This window comes from Vulpes vulpes, chromosome 5, assembly GCF_048418805.1.
Source record: "Vulpes vulpes isolate BD-2025 chromosome 5, VulVul3, whole genome shotgun sequence".
NCBI lineage: Eukaryota > Metazoa > Chordata > Mammalia > Carnivora > Canidae > Vulpes > Vulpes vulpes.
In genome coordinates, this window is record NC_132784.1 from 3478370 (window position 1) to 3484508 (window position 6139).

Genomic DNA, 6139 nt, shown 5'->3' on the forward strand with positions numbered 1-6139 from the left:
TGGTCACAGGCCTGGGCTCTGTCTAGGTGACAGACCTCTACTGAGGCCCTTTTTGTAGCAGGCACTGAAGAGTGAAGATGGGGCCCATCCCTGAGGAGCTCTTCTGGGGAGATGCACCCCAAGGTAAACAAGACTTGCTGATTGGTGTTGAGGTGCTGACAGGGCCAAGAACCTGATGGAGGGGAGAGCTAGAGCAGTTGCCGTGCTGCCTATTCACTGTTTAGCATCTGCAGCCTCCTGCTCGGGAATCCCTGTGTGCAGGTCCTCTAGGTCCCCTACAGGCCATCGCACCTCGGAAGCCACCGCCCACACAGCTCCTCAGTTGGGCTTCTTTGATAGAGTGATTTTTTACTTCTCCCCCGGATTCAGTTTTGATACTGCTGGGAGGCTGGGTTCCTGTTCCAAAAGCGGTGTAATGCCCTGGGGTCTTTAATTAGTTCCTTTATTCTCTGAAACATCTTTTTCTCTCTTGTTCCTCAAGTGAAAGAAAAGACAGAAAGAAAAGACCAGGATTGTTTCACGAGGCATACACAAGTCAGGAAGAAAAACTTGTCATTTTGAGGAGGAGGCTGATCCTAATAGACAACAGCACTCACATTTGGGGAGTGTTGAAAACCCATGCTAACTAAGGCCTCTAAATTTGGAGTCCCTGCCCAACCCCCTGAGGCTCAGCAGCAGCCTTCTGTTCCTGTGTGGTGAGACACACCTACATGGCTGTTTTGTGAAGCAGCTGCCGACCAGGCCTGGGAAGACAGTATCTATTGGTCAGGAGTGCTTCGAAGCAAGAGCCCCCTTTCCCGAATTCCACTTCTCTGAGCTGACCTTTTGGGGACAGATAGACACTCATAGTTTGGCCCACAGCTAGCTGCTCTGTCTGTACAAACCGCAGGAATGGCGCCAAGCAGCCAGACCTGAGTCCTGTGCTCTGGCATGTATTCACTAAGGCCTGTGGACCTGCTCATTACTCACCCTGATGGGCTGGCACCCAAATGTCTCAGATTTGATCCCAACCAGTATTATTTCCAGATTCTTATCTCCTGTCACACCTTTATGCTTGCAGTACTCAAACAGTGCCAGATACTTGTATTTTCACATTTCTGCCCGCGGTGCTCACTGTTTTCTTGTTCCGTAACCCACCTACGGATAATGTGGACATTTACCCAAGCCCTGTGATCCTGGAGAATGGGGACTGTTAAAGAAATCCTCCATCTATTGTGTTCTGGAAAACTGATTAGACCAGAGAACTACTCTTCCATGTATGACTTGGACAAGACCCAGGGGTGTCTCCCCCTCTTGTCTACCTGTGACAGGGCCGGACACAGATCTTCCATATGCCCATTTTTTAACTCCACTGTGCCATGTCCCTTATGGTTGGCTTTCTTCATTTTTATTATTTTTTATTTTATTTCTTAAAGATTTTATTTATTCATAAGAGACACACAGAGAGAGGCAGAGATACAGACAGAGAGAGAAGTAGGCTCCCTGTGGGGAGCCTGATTTGGGACTTGATCCCAGGACCCCAGGATCATGATCTGAGCCAAAGGCAGACGCTCAACCACTGAGCCACCCAGGTGCCCCCCTTCTTCATTTAAAAAAAAATATTTGTACCCTATTAGTCTTGTTCTATCTGTACCTTAGTAGCTGGTGTATGGTAGGTGCCCAGTGACTATTGAATTGGGTTCTGAAAAGTTTGGATTTAAGTTAAAAAAAAAACTTTAAACACTTCAAAACTTAAAGTTTGTGGACTTAAAAGGAACACTATGACCCCTGCCTGCTTATGCCTTGAGGGGAGTTTTGAATGAATTGCCTACTTGTAACCACTCCAACTGCCCCTTCCTCCTACCTCTGCCCTGAGCCAGCCCTCACCCCCATGGCTAATGGCAGGATAAAGTACCTCTCTGCAGAGGAGAGCTGCACAAAGGACTACACATTTGCTGAGGGTCCCCTGATTCTTGGATATAAGGAACCAAATGAAATGATTGGGGGTAGTTTACCCAGGCCTGTCAGCCAGAGTGAGAAACCTCATAATTCACGGGCTATCTAGTAGAATGTACAGCAAGGGTCTGCCTCAGCAGCATGTGAGTTAGAACTAAACTGTTGCTGCCTCAATCCTAACAAAGTTCAAAAGCAAGACCTGAAAGGATCAAAATGTTAGCACATACTGTGTTCCAGAGCAAAGCTAATTGCCGCAACACAAAAATACCCAGCAACCTGTAAGGTAAAATTCATGATGTCTAAAAGCCAATCAGAAATAACAGGGCAATTGAGGAGCCTGGATGGCTCAGTTGATTAAGCGTCCAACTTTTGATTTTGGCTCAGGTCAGGGTCTTGAGATGAGACCCATATCTTAAAATTCTCTTAAAATTAAATGCTTATAATTCTCTTTCTCTTTCCCTCTGTCCATACCCCACTCCTGCTCATGCATTCTCCCTCTCTCTTAAAAAAAAAAGAAAGAAAGAAAAATTGCCAGATAAGCAAAGAGCCAGTAAAATACAACCCCTAATGAAAAGGAAATAAAATAGACCCAGAAATAACCCACATGATACGAGTACACAGGCCATTAAAAGTTCTAACTGTGTTGCAGATGTCACAAAGCCAGAAAAATTCAACATGTTGACACAAGAGATATAAAAACCCATGTCAGGCCTCTAGAGATTAAAACTACAATGTCTAAAATTAAAAACCTATTTTATGGCTGTCTTGGGCAGCTTCTGAAATAGCTCCCAATTATGCCACCTCTGTCATTCAGGCCCTGGTATATTCCCCTCCCTTAAATGTGAGCTAGATGGATAGATTTGCTTCTAATGGATAAAATTCATCAAAAGAGATGGCCAACACTTCCAAGATCGGGTTGTAAAAGACTCTGACATCTATCTTGTTTCCAAACTCTGACACTTCTCATTTGCTTGCCTTGACCAAGCAAGCCCCCATTGGAGAGTCCACACGGCAAGGAATGGAGTGGAGGTAGGGCTCAGTCCAATGGCCCTGTGAGGGAGCTTGGAAACCAGTCATTCCCCAGTTGGGCCTTGAGATGGCTGCGGCCTTAACCTAGCCCTGATGATAACCTGAGCTGTACAGCTGCTTACAGACCCACCTGAGGCCCTGACTCCAGATTCCTGATGCACAGAAACTAAGATAGTAAATGTCATTTTAAGCCAGTGAATTTTAAATTTAAAAACTTCCCTATTATTTACATCTCTTTTTTTTTTAAAGTAGGATTGATTGCTAGGTTTTGAAGATGGATAGTGAGCAGCGCCAGTGGTGTAGCAGTTTAGCGCCGCCTGCAGCCCAGGGCGTGATCCTGGAGACCCGGGATCGAGTCCCATGTCAGGCTCTGTGCATGGAGCCTGCTTCTCCCGCTGCCTGTGTCTTTGCCTCTCTCTCTCTCTCTCTCTCTCTCTCTGTGTCTCTCATGAATAAATAAATAAAATCTTAAAAAAAAAAAAAAGATGGATAGTGGTCCTGGCTGCATACAGTTAACATGGCATCAGAACAAATACCAAGAGTGGTACCAGGGGTGGGCTGCTGCCATAGCAAATATCCGAAAGTAGTGGTGGGAGTGGCTTTGAAACTAGTATATGGGGAGAGGCTGCCAGGATTTGGAGAAACGTGTTAGAACACACCTAAATTGCCTTCAACAGACTTAGTAGAAATCTGGACTTGGAGGACACTGCCAATGAGTGCTCAAAAGGAAGTGAGGGACATGGTATTGGAAACGAGGAAGGGATCTCTTCCACAGTGGCAAAAAAGTCAGTGGCACTATTATCTATGGTTCTGTGGAGAGCAGACCATTCTAATGAACTTTGTGATCTAGGTTTGTAAGATTTGCAAGCAGTATTCAAGGTGCCACCTGATTTCTTCTTGCTACTTAAGTAGTAAAATGCAAATGAAGGGCAGAACTGTTTTAAAAAGGAGCCATTTCTTGATGGTTTAAAAAATTCTCAGCCTCTCCTGATGGCAACTGACAACTAAAGCAGTGTGATTATTGGAGATCAGATGTGGGAGGAAAGATAGTGAACTTGGAAACATATCAGCTTAAATGTCCAAAATGAAACACAGAAAAAAAAAGACTGAAACAAAATGAGCAGAGCTTCAGTGAGCCATGGGGCGACTTCAGGTGCATATATTCAGAATCCTGGAAGCAGAAGAGGGGGAAGAGAAGATAGAAAACAGGGTTGAGGGCAGCCTGGGTGGCTCAGCGGTTTAGTGCTGCCTTCAGCCCAGGGTGTGATCCTGGAGACCCCGGATCGAGTCCCACATCAGGCTCCCTGCATGGAGCCTGATGCTGCTCCCTCTGCCTATGTCTCTGTCTCTGTCTCTCTCTCTCTCTCTCTGTGTCTCTCATAAATAAAATCTTAAAAAAAAAAATTAAAAAAAAAAGGTTGAAGAAATAATGGCTGAGATTTTTCTAAATTTGATACAACCTCTAGGTCTTCAGTTCTTTTTTTTTTTTTTTTAATTTTATTTATTTATGATAGTCACAGAGAGAGAGAGAGAGAGGCAGAGACACAGGCAGAGGGAGAAGCAGGCTCCATGCACCGGGAGCCCGACGTGGGATTCAATCCCGGGTCTCCAGGATCGCGCCCTGGGCCAAAGGCAGGTGCCAAACCGCTGCGCCACCCAGGGATCCCTAGGTATTCAGTTGTAAGAAACAAAAGGAACTCCAAGCACAGGAAATACAAAGGAAACAATACCCAGGATATATCAAAATCAAATGGCTTAAAACTAGTGATAAAAAAAACAATCTTGGGATCCCTGGGTGGCGCAGCGGTTTGGCGCCTGCCTTTGGCCCAGGGCGCGATCCTGGAGACCCGGGATCGAATCCCACATCGGGCTCCAGGTGCATGGAGCCTGCTTCTCCCTCTGCCTATGTCTCTGCCTCTCTCCCTCTCTCTCTGTGTGACTCATAAATAAAGAAAAATTAAAAAAATATATTAAAAAAAAAAACAATCTTAAAGGGCACCTCGGTGGCTCAGTTAGTTAAGCATCTGTGCAGTGGGGAGTCTGCTTCTCTTGCTGCCTCTGCCCCTCCCCCTTGCTCATTCTCATTCTCTCCCAAATAAAATCTTATTTTAAAAAAGTGATTAAAATGGTAAGTTTTATGTTATATATATATTACCACAATAAAAAAATAACTTTAGAGCAACAATGTATTGTGGAGTTTATAAAAATAAAATGTATATCAATAGCACAAAAGCTAAGAGAGTAGAAATGGAAGTATACAATTGTAAGGTTCTTGTATTATATATAAAGTGGTACAATATTACTTGAAAGTACTCTGTGATATGTTAAAGCAACCTCTGAAGCAACCACTAAAATAGCACAGCAAAGAATTTATGGCTAATAAGCCAACATAGGAGATAAGATGGAATCATAAAAACTACTGGACTCTAAAAAAAGATGAAAAAAGGAAATAGAAGCAGATGGGAAAGACTGAGAATAAATAGGAAACAGTCTGAACACCCTCAATTAAAAGGTAGCAGTTGTCAGATTCTGAAAGTAAGAACCAAATTAGGCTGCCTGCATGATGAAATATTAGGATGCAAATAGGTTAAAAATAAAAGAATGGAAGGATATATACTACCCTCACACTAAGAAAAAGAAAGCTGGAGTAGTTATACTAATATTGGGTGAAGTAGATTTCAGAACATAGAATATTACCCCAGATAAAGAGGATCATTTTATAATGATAAAGAAGTCAGTTCATAAGGAAGGAATAACTCTATAAATATTTATGTCCCCAGTAACAGTTTAAAAATACATGAAACAAAAACTGGTAGACCTACACGAAGGAATAGGACAAATTTACAATTATATTCAGAGATTTTAATACCTTTCTCTCAATAATCGATAGAGTAAGTAGACCAAAAATCAGTTAAGACACAGAAGATAACACTATCCACCAACCTAACCTAATTGACGCTTCTAGAATACCACCCACCAACAGCAGAATACATATTCTTTTCAAGTACAGATCATTTGCTCAGACAGATTCAATTCTGTGCCATATGGCAGGTCCCAATAAATTCAAAAGGATTCAAGTCATACTGACTATGTTCTGTGATCACAATGGAAATTAACTTAAAATCAATAAAAGAAAGATCTCTGATCTCTAGGAAATCCCCAAATATTTTAACAC